Consider the following 12,793-nt stretch of genomic DNA (forward strand, 5'->3'; position numbering starts at 1 on the left):
CTCTCCATTTCCAAGCTTACAGACATCTCACAGCATCCCAGAGAATACACTGAGATCATCTGAATGTATCAATATGCATTTGGATCATCTGTTAAACCCACAAGGCATCCACTGCCAAAAGATCCATAAAGAGTCTGTGACTTCTTCTTCACCATTTCTTGTTAAAAATATTTCAGTCCCAATTCCCATAGAACCAGGATGTCACCTAAAGAGGACTGTTTGCCTTCAGAGCTACATGAGAATTCAGGTTTTCAAGTAAAACTGAGCTATCAAAAAATCAAGTTGCTTATACATGTAGTTTCCATTATAGAGCAGATAGACTCTGCACATATGAATGGTGCTTTTCCAAGATTTCACAGCAAAGAAGTGAGTAAAGTTTTAATCTAGAAAGTGACAAGAGGATTAAAGAGATTACAGACCTCTAAACGAATTACAAGAGCCATGTCATTCTGTAACACTGTTCACAAGAATTGAGCTCTACCTTCAGAAGCCTGTCATTTGGATTATTAAGTTTTTAAACATGAAAGGGCTGTATCCCAACACTGACTTTCAAGCCTAAAAGCGTTTTGATCTGAAGACGGTTGACCATAGCAAAAACATCAAGCTAAAGAGTGTAGGAAGTGGCTTCAGACCTTTTGAGCAGGTATATGATTTCAAGCACCAGTTTGATGATTAGGTTGAGCATCCACAGGCACAGGAAGCACCAACTCTAAGTCAAAGGAAGGACAAGTCCCAGCTGACAGTCACATAGAGGCAACAAAAATCCATTTTTTTCTCTCCAGCTTTCTGAAGTTCTCTCCTTTCTTGAATCCTTGGAGAAGGACATTTTTCTGCTCTATTCCACTGTCCATGGGATTCTATATAAGTAGAAATTCCACCTTTCCTGTTACTTTTTGGCACAGGAAAAGTTACTTTTCTTCACACAGGAAGATAGATTTTAAAGAGAGCTTGAGCTTGTAAAAACTGTACCATCCTACTCCACAAGTGAGACAAAGTGCTCCAAAGTCATATTCTGTATAATAACAGAAATTAAGATTTTACCAGTTTCCTCAGAGCTCTGCAGAGCCTATGAAAAATCATTTAAGTTTTCAAGTCACAAATACCACTGACCCCATCAGCCTCACAGACTCAAGAGTGGTTTTATGAAGAGTGGATCACACTTCTGCAGGCAATCTCCAAGCCCTGAGCAAGAACGGTGCTGGCCAGAGCTGTGACAATGCTGAAGTGACAGGCAGCACTTGAGCATAATCTGGCCAACAGTTACTGCTTACAGACGCCATGAGAACTCTACTAGAGATATTAGAGGAAATATTTTTGCAGAAATCCACTCGCAGGCACAAAGGCGGAAAAAGAAATGGCACAAAGCTCTCAAGCATGACTTTGCTTGCTCTTGTAGGAATGACAGAAACCCACAGCAGCACAGACTTCAGCCTAAGCATGAGCCACTCATGAACATTGTGGTCTTTCAGTACCCAAATATTGCCTACAAGAAATCTGGAGGGGATCCATTTACAAGGGCATGTAGTGATAAGACAAGAGGAAAAGGCTTCCAACTGACAGAAGGCAGGTTTAGATTTGATATGAGGAAGAAATTTTCTACTGTGAGAGTGGTGAGGCACTGGTACAGGTTGCCCAGAGAGGCTGTGGATGCCCCGTCCCCTGGGAGTGTTCAAGGGCAGGTTGGACGAAGCTTTGAGCAACCTGATCTAGTGGAAGGTGTCCCTGCCCATGGCAGGGGGTTGGAATGAGATGATCTTTAAGGTCCCTTCCCACCCAAGCCATTCTAGGATAGATACCCTGGCTCCAGGCAGCTTGACATGGTTAAGCCATGACACTGCCCATGCTCCAAAACCACCTCCAATGGCAGTGAAGACTGAGCTACAGAGACGAGCACAAAGCCAGGTGACAAAAATTTCAACATGATAACACAGTTTCAACAGACATTCAAGCACAGCCCCAGTTTCCTCTAAAAATGAAAGGCTTCAGTGAGATAACTCAAGCAATTAAACCTACACAAAAGCCTTGAGTCACTTGCTGGGTCACGATCCATCTGATTCCAAGAATCTGTATGCAGGCTGCTTACCCAGAAATTAACCTACTGCCTCAGAAAGTGTTACTTAATTTAGAAGAGTGATTACTTACAGCACCTGCTGCTAGCCTCGCAGCCCCATACGCCAGCTCCTCCAAAATTAATGCTAAGTCTTCTAAAATTATTTACATAAGTAATTAAGGAAAGAACTAAAAAAACAGTGCTAAATGTAAAACATAACGATCAGCTGGGTTATCAGCAGCAATCGAAACTGTAATTTCCAAAGTAAATAGTGTGAGTTAAGGCAGTTTGAGCTGAAGTTGCAGTCAGCTCTTGTGACAGACTCCCTTCCTCAGCCAGGAATAAACAGCAAACACTGCACACGAGACACACACCAAATCGTGTATGTGTATGACAAAATCAGCTCAGAAGCAGCGCCACACAGCACAAGAGCCTTTGCAAAAGAGGTGTCCTGGCTTTAAAGCCACATTACCTGTAGGCTTTAAATGTAAAGCCAAACCCAGAACAACCTTGTCATGCAAGCAAAGAGCCTCTAGCAGTAGCCGAGGACTGAGGTCAGCAGGCAACGGAGAGAGGAAAAGAAGGGAAGAAAGGAGGACCAAGGAACAGGCTTCATTCTCAAGCCTTAGTCCTTCTCTAGAAGTTTCTGTTCATATCTACAGACAGAGATTCAAAATAAGCACACAGGCCCTAATGGGATGCATCCAGGAATGTCGAGGGAGCCGGCACAGGCCACTGCAAGGCCATGCTCAGTTTGATCAATCACGGCAACTGGCAGAAGGGCCCATAGACTGGAGGAAAGCAAATATCAATCCTGATGTTCCAGAAGACCCAGGGAACCACAGGCAGGCCTACAGGTACCTCATGAAGTTCAACAAGGAGAAACACAAAGTGCTGCACTCAGGGAAGAACAGCCACAGGCACCTACATATGCTGGCAGTAGGTGGAAAACACTCTGGCAGAAAAGGACCTGGGGGTCCTGGTGGTCACCAAGTTGAGTGTGAGCCAGCAGTGGGTCCTTGCAGCCAAGAAGGCAAATGGTTTCCTGGGCTGCATTAGGCCAAGTATTGCCACCAGGTTCGAGGCAGATGATCCTTCCCTGCTCCTCAGCACTGGTAAGGCCACACCTGGAATGCTGGGTACAATTCTAGGCTTTCCTGTATGAGACACACAGACCAGAGAGTCCAGCAAAGGGCCACAAAGATGCTGAGGGGAGCATCTCTTCAGTAATGAAAGGTTGACAGAGCTGGGAATGTTCAGCTGAGAGAAGAGCAGGCTCAGGGAATCTCATCCATGTCTATAAATCCCTGTGGGGAGGGTGCAAAGCAGATGGAGCCAGGCTCTTGTCAGTGATGCCCAGGGCCAGAGGCCATGGGCACAAACTGAAACACTGAGGGCCCCTCTGAACACCAGGAAACACTTTTTTACTGTGAGGGTGACCAAGCTGACACAGGCTGGCCAGAAAGTGGTGGAGTCTCCATCCTTGGAGATATTCAAACGCTGTCTAGGCACTGTCCTGGGCAACTACCTGTGGGTGGCCTTGCTTGATTACAGCAGGCTGGGCCAGATGACCTCTGGAGTTCCCTTCCGACCTCAACGAGTTTGAGATTCTATGAAGAAATGTACCTAAAGGTGTATAGGCATCAAGAAGAGCCCTTCCAAGAGCCAATGCAAACCTTAATTTAAACTACTGAATGCATATTTTTATTCTTGAAAAACAATGCTTGTTTTATGCTTGAAAAACAATGACATTTCAGTAATGGTAGCTGAGATGTTCCATGCTTCCTCCCAGGAGAAGGGGTTCAGAATTAAACACGTAACCCTTCACCACACAGGTCTGTCTCAGAGAAGAGTCAGCCCACTCGCTTGTGTGCACCCAAACTGGAAGCAATTCACATTTGGGGGCTTATTCCTGTTCCTAATCAAGAGAGAGGTTATTTGCAAAAATTCAGCTGGGATCTTACAACCCACTTCATGCACTCAGAAGAACTTTTTCAGCAGCTTGAAAACATCCAACAGTCTGTGCCTGCTTCCTCCCCTGACCCATATATATCAAAGTCTAAAAGCCACAAGCGGCCTATACAGAAAAGTTTGCCTTTTAGGAGATGGAACAAAGAACATAACATTCCTGTCTGAGTGCAACAAAAACAGTTTGAACAAGATTTCAAAAGGTCACAGTCATTGCAGCCTCCCAGAACTAGAGGCACCCAGTTGCAATTCAAGCTACGCAGCTCATCTCTTTCAAGCCCAAAAGCTTGGCTGAGTTTGCAGGTCTTTTGGGGACACTAAGCAAAGTACCGGAGTGCCTCAGCTCCAGACACTGGCTGTCTCAGAAGCCAAAGCAAGCAAAGTAAAACTCAAAGTACTGAGGCTTAGGAGAGCTGTGTGGGCAAAATCTGACTTCGCCCATTGCTTTGCAGCTGTGTAGCAGGACCAGAAAGCATCACACTTCATATTATTCCTTAGGGTGTTCTTATTTCTTTGCTTATGGTTTATGTATTGAAGCATCTTCTAATCTGTACAGCCTTCCAAAAGAACCCTCTATCTGCTGTTTCACTGTACAATGAATTAACGAAGGTTTGATATAAATAACTAGCCTGAAATTATTTTGGAAGGAAAAATGCACAAGAGTTTCTGCAGAAAAGGATACAACTCTCCCTTCCCCCACCCCCTTGACCAACTCTGCCTATACAAGACTCTTGTACAATTTCTGGACATTTTTCTAAATTTTAGGCACTGCACAGAAAACCATTCATGCATAAAACACTACTCAGTGATAAAATGTTACTAATGTGGGTGAAAGAACGACTTCTGCCAAGTAATATAGAATACCTGAAAGTGCACAGGAGCTCTACCACCCTTCTATACACTGAGGACATGGCTGAAGTGAGTTGAGAAAGGTTACACAAGTTTACAACAGAGAAGAAACACATCTTCCAGGCTTCTGTCCTGTTCTGGTTCTGCACCTGCAACTCTCCAACCCCCTGCTAGTTTTGCAAGCGACTCTGGAGCAAGGCATGGAGTGGGGATCTGCTGCTGGAACAGGCTGCCAGGCAGAAGCTGCTGGGGCTGGTACCACACTCAGAATGGAAACAGCTCAGAGAGCAGGAGGAACTGGCAGCAGCTTGCCATCCTTATCCATCTTCTGTGCAACTTTCCTGATCAGAGACACTGGCACTGCTCACTCTCTTTTGCCTTTCCACTTGTGTGAGCCTCACAGATTTGATCCTGGTTTAAACTATCAAGTGATTACAACACTTTACCCTACTCCCTATAGGGCACAGGTTGCATAAAGCAGAGATTTTGATCACTGCTCCTGGCACAGCTCATGGTGTTCTTGTTCCAACCACCTATGCCAGGAATGGGATGTTCATGTCACAAAATCACAGAATCATTAAGGTTGGAAAAGACCTTTAAGATCATCAAGTCCAACCATCAACCCAGCACCACCGCCACGTTCACCATTAAACCATGTCCTCAAGTGCCACATCCACACATGTTCTGAACACTTCCATGGATGGTGACTCCACCACTTCGTTAGGCAGTCTGTTTCAATGATTTACAATATTCATTTGACAAAAAAGTTCCTAACATCTAATCTAAACCTCCCTGGCATATCTTGGGGCCATTTCCTCTTGTTCTGTTAAGATGAAGGAAATGTTCAGTACTTTTTCTCTGGAAAAACCTTTCACCATCAGACATTTCTCCACAGCTTCTGCACTCTGAAGTGCTTAAAGCCCTCAGCACATCCCCTCAGACTGACACTGACCTTGTTCCCCACTTCCCTCACCTCGCACCAGGATGAATCTGTTGACCTCCACTCAAAGCACGTGCTCCAGCCTATGAACTCACCCCAAAGCAAAGCACATTCAAGTTGTGACATGACCATCACATTCCTTTCTCTCTAAAGTGCACTCATTTATGTTGCTCTGCTGAACAGCTGAGGGACCTCTATTCCCACAGGCTTTTCTGGGCCCCACCTCCTTGCTCATCTGTTTCCTTCTTCCCCAGGAGACGGGCGGCAGATGCCCACCTGGGGCTGCAAAGCCCCAGCATTACCAGTTACTTCCCATCAATTTTAACTCCTAAACACTTTTCAGATCAATGCATGAACTGCCACTTCAATAAAACATTAAGAGCTGAGCATCAGAACCCTCCTTTGATTCATGTAAGATTCTGGTAAGAGAAGCCAAATTCCTAGAGACAGCTCTTGGGGCAGAAGCAGAAATAGAACAAAACCAACATTGTCCTCATGCAGTGGCATCATGCCAAACCTCTCTAGGCTTTTGGCATCAGAAAAAAATGCCAGCCATCACTACATTCAGCAGGAATCAAGCTGAAGTTCTCAGCTGTGCAGTCTATCAGCAGTTCAGCTTCTTCAACTGCATCGAGGTTCTGATAACAGGAGTAAAGTTATTCCCAGTATGAGAGACTTTCTGAAAGGGATGCTTGCTTCAGTCACCACAAACAAGGTGCTAATGACAAGCCAGGTTTGAGTCATAAACTCCATTAGCCTCTTTACAGAGTTTGTGGTTTGTTTTTCATATTTCTCTTTGTGCACAGTGAAAGAGGTTCTCTTTTATTTGTATTCCCCACTTCCAGTACAATTCCAGCAACAGCTGTGTTTTAACACCTTTATCACTTCTTTTTTCTTAACAGGAAAACAAACAAAAGGCCACACACCGCCTGGATTTTCCCTCCTTAGTGGTACAGAAATATTTTATTCATCTGCTCCGTGTCCCTTTCAGGTTTTACAACGTAAAACAAATTTTAGCCAACAGCATTTGTTTGTGACTTCCAGTGCCATTTGTTTTCTTTCTCAAAGATTCAGAGAACCACCTTGACCTAATCCCCTTAGTACTGCTTTTAAATTAGCAACTCAGCTGGCTGGTGGGGACCACATTTTGATCACAACAGGCACCCCTGTTCCAAGGAGATGGGTGAACCAAGTGTTGCAATACAATGCCCTGGCAATGGGCACAGTGGCAGAAGTTGTCTGAGCCAGCATCAGGACATGGCTGAAAGGACTTGGAAGCAGATTCACACCCCATTTGGTCACTCCCACTAGAGGGACAACAACCTCAGGCAGAGCTGCAACAGCCATCCCAGTATCTGCCCAGAACCACAAATTAGTGGTGCAAAATAAAGCTGCGAGGAGGCAGTGCCTCTGCGTTGGTTCAATTCCTCTGGCTGTCAACCAGCTTGGAGTCAGTCCCACAGGTAGAGAAAACCTAAGAGATTGGAATCAGGCCTCCCATCGGTGAGGCAACCGATTTCACTGGCCTTTTCATCAATCCCTCAGGGCTGTTTTCACTCTCTCATGAGAATCTGGGATATAGTTATGTAAAACAGATTCCTCATCCTTAATTAAAATAAAGTTCACATGCACACCCTGCTGAAGGCAGCATTAAAAAAAATTACTTCTATGAGGAATAAGTCACTTATAATTAAAAAAAAAATCTCATTGTGCACATAAGGGAGTGTCAAACACTTGCCAGCCACCTGGATAATTGCTTCCTATGAAAAACTGCAGAGGAGAGCCCTGGGGAAAGGAAGGGTCATGCAGAGAGTCTTGCAAAGTACAAGTGGGATTTACCCTGCACAGGTGAGTGCCTGAAAGCCTGTCACCAAATTCTACCTATTCTGAGGCTACAGTCACCAATTCTCCACTGCACTAGTATGGTCTTTCACCTGTTTTAAAATCAAAGCCCATGGTGTTTAACCAAAAGTTCCCTGGCTGTAAAAGCATGAGAGCTGATGGTTCATATCAGCTTTACCTGCTGACTTTATGATTTAAACCTGTGTTCCTTCCCTTCTTCCCATATGGAATAGTCTCAACTACTTTAGCTTCTTCTCAGAAGGTAGCCCATTTCTTTGCCCTTTCAGCTGCCTTTCTGCAATGCCACTGTACTCTGCAAGAGATGTGGAGGCCAGAACTGTACATCACCCACAAGATATGGGTGCATCAAGCATTTATACCAAAGCCAAATGGTGTCATTCATCACTTTCCCCATGAGGATGGTGGCTTTTTTGGTTGCTGCTGCAGTGATGCTTCCCTCTCCATCGTAAAATGTGAAATTGTCCCAAATTTTTTACTTCCTATTATTCATGTGGCCTTCAAACCATAAAAAAGCCTTTCCTCCAAACTTACAGGAACTTAAGATGTTGACAGAAGTTTTCTGAAAATCCAAACATATTATATCCACTTTAACCCTTTCTTATTGACACCCCACAGAACTTAATGGGGTGGGGCAGGAGGATTTTCATTTTCAGAAGCCAAACTGACTTTCCCAGCAGTTAACATTTCTCTTTGTCTTCAGAGATCCTTTCCATTCCTGGTAGCATGACTCTCTGTTGTGCTGTTCCCAGGATCCCCTCTAGAGCCCTTTTCATAGTTGGGAATCACACTGGCAGCTCCCCAGTCCTCTGGCACCGTGGCCGTCTGTAGTGATAAATTATACAGCTTGGCCAGCAGTTCTGCAGTTTCACATTCAAGTTCCTCAGGACTCTGGAATGGCATCCAGCTCTGGGGACTTATTAACATTTATCTGTTTGGTCTAATTTTTCCTTTTGTAATTATCTCAAATTAGTTTATCGATCTATTGGCTACAAGAAGTGCACTTGACACAGGAACATCCCCAACACCTCCAGCAGTTAAGACTTGATATTCTCTGCTAATGCTTTATCATCTTCAAGTAGCTTTTATATACCTTTAACATCAAGCACTCCCCAGGATACCCAAACCTTATTGGATTATATCCTCACATACATAATGTTTATGTCCTAGTGGCTATAATAAGTGATGTCCTAACATCTCAGGAGAGCAGTCCCAAGACAGACTGTTTTATCTACCTGCTGTCCCCCTCCTACCAACCTGTGCCCTGGAGCAGCTGTCACCCCGCTTTTCTCTCCTGGTGAAAGTTTCAGATACCACAAGAGATCAGTGAGATTAACTGTGTCACCATGGCAGCCAGCTGTAAGGCAGGGTGGAGATCCAAACCCTCACAATCCAAGTCTGGGACAGGAGCTGTCGAGGCCTAAAGTGGAGTTTTCTAAAGCTCATGTCCAGGAAGGCCAGCACAAACGGAAAGTAGCCTTTGTGTGATGTGATGATATTTATAGATGCCAGCCAATCTGAGGTGCAAGCAGCTGCAGATTTTAGTGGTTTACCCTGACTGAAGTACTAAAGCAGGTACCTTTCTTGCTGCCACAAAAAGTGTTTCTGTTCCTCACCAGCGCGTCCCTGTAACACTCACAAGGTTCAATGAAAATGGTCCTTTTGGATGAGGCTGTGTGCGAAGCTACCTGCCTGCACAGGCACTTGCAGAGTAGAGACTCAGACAGTTTCCTTCTTCCACACCCTCCATTCCTTGGCATTTATACCTTTCAGAAGCCCATAGCAGTCCTGCCCTCCTACTTATTTTATAAAAACTACACAAGTATATAGCTTTTATCTTCCTCTTGCGTCAATCCCTCCAACCCCAAAGTCACTTCTGTTGCTTTCCTTCAACTTCCTTCTGTTTATCTACTAGAAAGTAACAAAGATCAAAGGCACCATTACATCACAATAAAAAAATCCCCCCACCCTTCACACCGATTAGCAACATCAGACTCAATTTTCAGAAAGATATTTAAGAGTTTTTTTGAATACTTTGCCAGTTTAGGTGCCAAATCCCAACAGTTTCCGAGGGAATCAAGCGCCCACGCGCTTTCTGGATTCCCACTAGATGCCTACCCACATCTTTTAGTACGTAACCACATGAAACACTACTTTTGATCTCAAGGTTAGGCTCTCAAGTGCTGCTAAGACAGCCCCTGAATGTTCCCACTGAAACACACAGGCTACAGAGAGAGTTATGTCTCCTGGTTAGGGAGAAGAAAAAGAAAAAAAGGAAAATAAAAAGAGGAAGGGGGGAAAAAAGAAGAGTAAAAGAAAAAAAAAAGGAAAGAAAAAACCCTCCACAACTTTTGATTTTTGTTCTTTCATGCCAGGCAGATCTTACCAAATACCTGCTGCACAGTTCCTGCCAGATGAAAGCTTTGTTTTCATCTTGACTATGAATTCTGAGGCACAGATGTTGCTGAAGTCTTTCTGTACATATTGCAGGGTATTCAGACATAAAATTACATTATGCTATATCAGAAATGTGTTTTCCTACTCCTCCTGTGCCTGCTGCTTCTCTGTTTGCCCTTTACACCTATATGACAGAACTAGGCATATTATTCTCCAGCATAGTTGTGTTTTATGCTCACCAGGAGCCTTTACTGGCAGTGTTTAGGTGGAAGGTGACAAGGCATCACAGCACCTCCATGAAAAAGCCATCAAACATTTGTACAACTCCTACACTATAGCACTTTGGCTATGAAGTGGAGGACTGCAAGGTAGAAGAGGAACAGCAAAACAGTAGGATTTTTTAATTTTGTGTGACTGGCAGCAGCATTAGCAACGTAATTCTGTCTTGGAGTAAAAAATATATTTCCAGCTGGACACCAGCAAGAAGTTTGGGTCCAGCTTATAATCATTCTTTCAATTCTGAAAAATTTCTCAAGAATACATGTAACACTTGACACAAGACATTATACAAGTTGGTGATGGGAAAATCCCAAAAGTGCTCTGCTACACTAACAAATGAACCCACTAGGCAATGCACAGGAAGTCCCTACAGCATGGCAGGGATTACAAGCATTATTCCTCTACAGGGACTCAAAACAGAATTCAGGGCAACAGAACAATGGGATGGGGAGAAATACATGATCCAGTTGTGATTTTTTTTGTCAGGGTCTTTCTCCCAAATACATTTACTAAAGACAGAGAACCAGTTAGAGAAGAGTCAAAATCAAAAGGCTGAGAAAGTTGGGGCTGTTTAGCCTGGAGAAGAGAAAGCTCCAGGGACAACTTAGAGCCCCTTCCAGTACCTAAAGGAGGCTACAGAAAGGTTGGAGAGGAACTTTTGACAAGGGCATGGAGTGACAGGGCAAGGGGGGGTGGTCTTCAGCTGAAGGAGGGTAGGTTTAAGTTTGATATTAGGAAGAAATTCTTTACTATAAAAGTGGTGAGGCGCTGGCAGAGGTTGCCAAGAGAAGCTGTGGATGCCCCAGTCCCTGGAAGCATTCAAGGTCAGGCTGGATGGGGTTTTGAGTAACCTGGTCTAGTAGAAGGTTCCTTACCCATGGCAGGGGGGTTGAAACTAGATGATCTTTAAGGTCATTCCAACCCAAGCCATTCTGTGATTCTATAAAATCCATTCTGCACTGAGGACTTTCAGATCTGCAGCATAAGCAGGTCCCACAGGAGCTGACTGGGCAGGTGCTAGAGGTTCAGAGAGCTTGGGGAGAGAGGGATATAAGTACAAAATAAGCAAAATAAAAAGCTGTATACAGCAGGTACCACAATAACAGAGTAAAAAGGCACTTACTTGAGCGTCAGTTCTGAGGAGACACTAAATCTCACCATATGTCTTACAGACCTTACTTCCAGCTTTCAGACCTGCAGGCAGCTCCGTGATCTTTAATACTACACCACAGCTACAGTCACTCATACTGCTTTGCAAAGTTTCCTGCCAGGTCAGCTCACAGCCAAGTGCTGAAAGGGAAAGGCACCCTTGTCTTTGGATGGCTGCATGCCACGATGAGCTCAGCTGTGTCAAGCTTCATCCTCCTCAGCTCCTAAGAAACTCAAGCGAAGAGCACACGCCCAGCAGGTGGAGAGAGATCTCTCCTGTCCTTTCATCATGCACTCAGTCTTCAAGAAAATGCAAGTTCAGAATTACACTTTTAATGTTAATTTTGAGTTGACCACATCAAAAGGAAAACAGCAGCCAAGGGCCACATCCTTGCTTTATAGTTTGGGGGAGGAGGGGAGTGCAAGCTAGTTTTGAGAAAAAAAAGCAAAACACGAGCTTCTCATATGCTAGTCAAGAAGAAAGTTAAGTCAACCACAGACTCTCCTCCAAAATTTGTAGTTAGTTCATTAGGAATTTAGAGCCCTCACAGAGTTTTTATGCTGAAACTAGCACAGGTTATGCTTCATAGAGAACCCTTTCCCTGCTCACCTCATTCACACCCCAGTGAAAAGAAAAATAACACTCACAAGAGCCCCACCACAGAAGGGAAGCACATGAATTCATGAGAAGGGAGAGAGAGCACAGACAGCAGGCATGCTCATCATCTTGGATTTCAGATGGTTTACCTATAGCTACAGGAAGTGCAGATGGAACAGGATCTCATGCCTTCAAAAACAAAAACAGCTACATCACACATTGGATGAGATCACCTTGTTGAAGTCACTGCTCCTCCATACTGAGCCAAAATAATAGGGTGGGATTCAAAGAGCAGCATCATCAGAAACACAAAGCATCCACTGTAGTACTAAATTTAAAGCAGGTATGATGTAAAAAGCAGAAAGCCACTTGCTGCTCAGGTGAGATTCTTTTCATCTCCATAACCATTACATCCTAAACTGCACATTTACACATGTAATGTCAGCACATGATAAAATGTTTTTGAAATAAAAAAAGCCCACACAAACACTGTTGGTGGCATTTGGACTAGGTCCCAGGATGAATAAGTATTGGATCAGAAGGCAGGAAGGGCTCCTGCAGGATACATCTAGTGTTAGAAAGAATTGGCTCTTAAAAAAACAAAGGTCACCTAGAATAAAATTGATTATGTGAATTAAACCAAAAAAAAAAAAAGAAAAAAAAAAGAAAGAAAAGATCCTGATGATCATCTAATGAACTGCAG

General features: G+C 44.0%; 1 protein-coding gene across 8 annotated transcripts in view; it reads right to left on the minus strand.

Moving 5' to 3' along the window:
• Window positions 1–12,793, minus strand: part of PAK1 (p21 (RAC1) activated kinase 1) — a 75,586-nt gene that overhangs the window by 53,195 nt on the left and 9,598 nt on the right. The window contains exon 1 of one of the 8 annotated variants that reach the window (XM_032098993.1): window positions 11,467–11,784. The exons of 6 other annotated variants lie outside the window; for them this stretch is intronic. The gene's annotated coding sequence lies outside the window, so the exon portion shown is untranslated. Of the gene's footprint in view, window positions 1–11,466; window positions 11,785–12,793 lie in introns of those variants that run through there. One more of the 8 variants, XM_032098985.1, reaches the window with a different exon arrangement.

This window comes from Corvus moneduloides, chromosome 2 (genome assembly GCF_009650955.1).
Source record: "Corvus moneduloides isolate bCorMon1 chromosome 2, bCorMon1.pri, whole genome shotgun sequence".
Classification (NCBI taxonomy): Eukaryota; Metazoa; Chordata; class Aves; order Passeriformes; family Corvidae; genus Corvus; species Corvus moneduloides.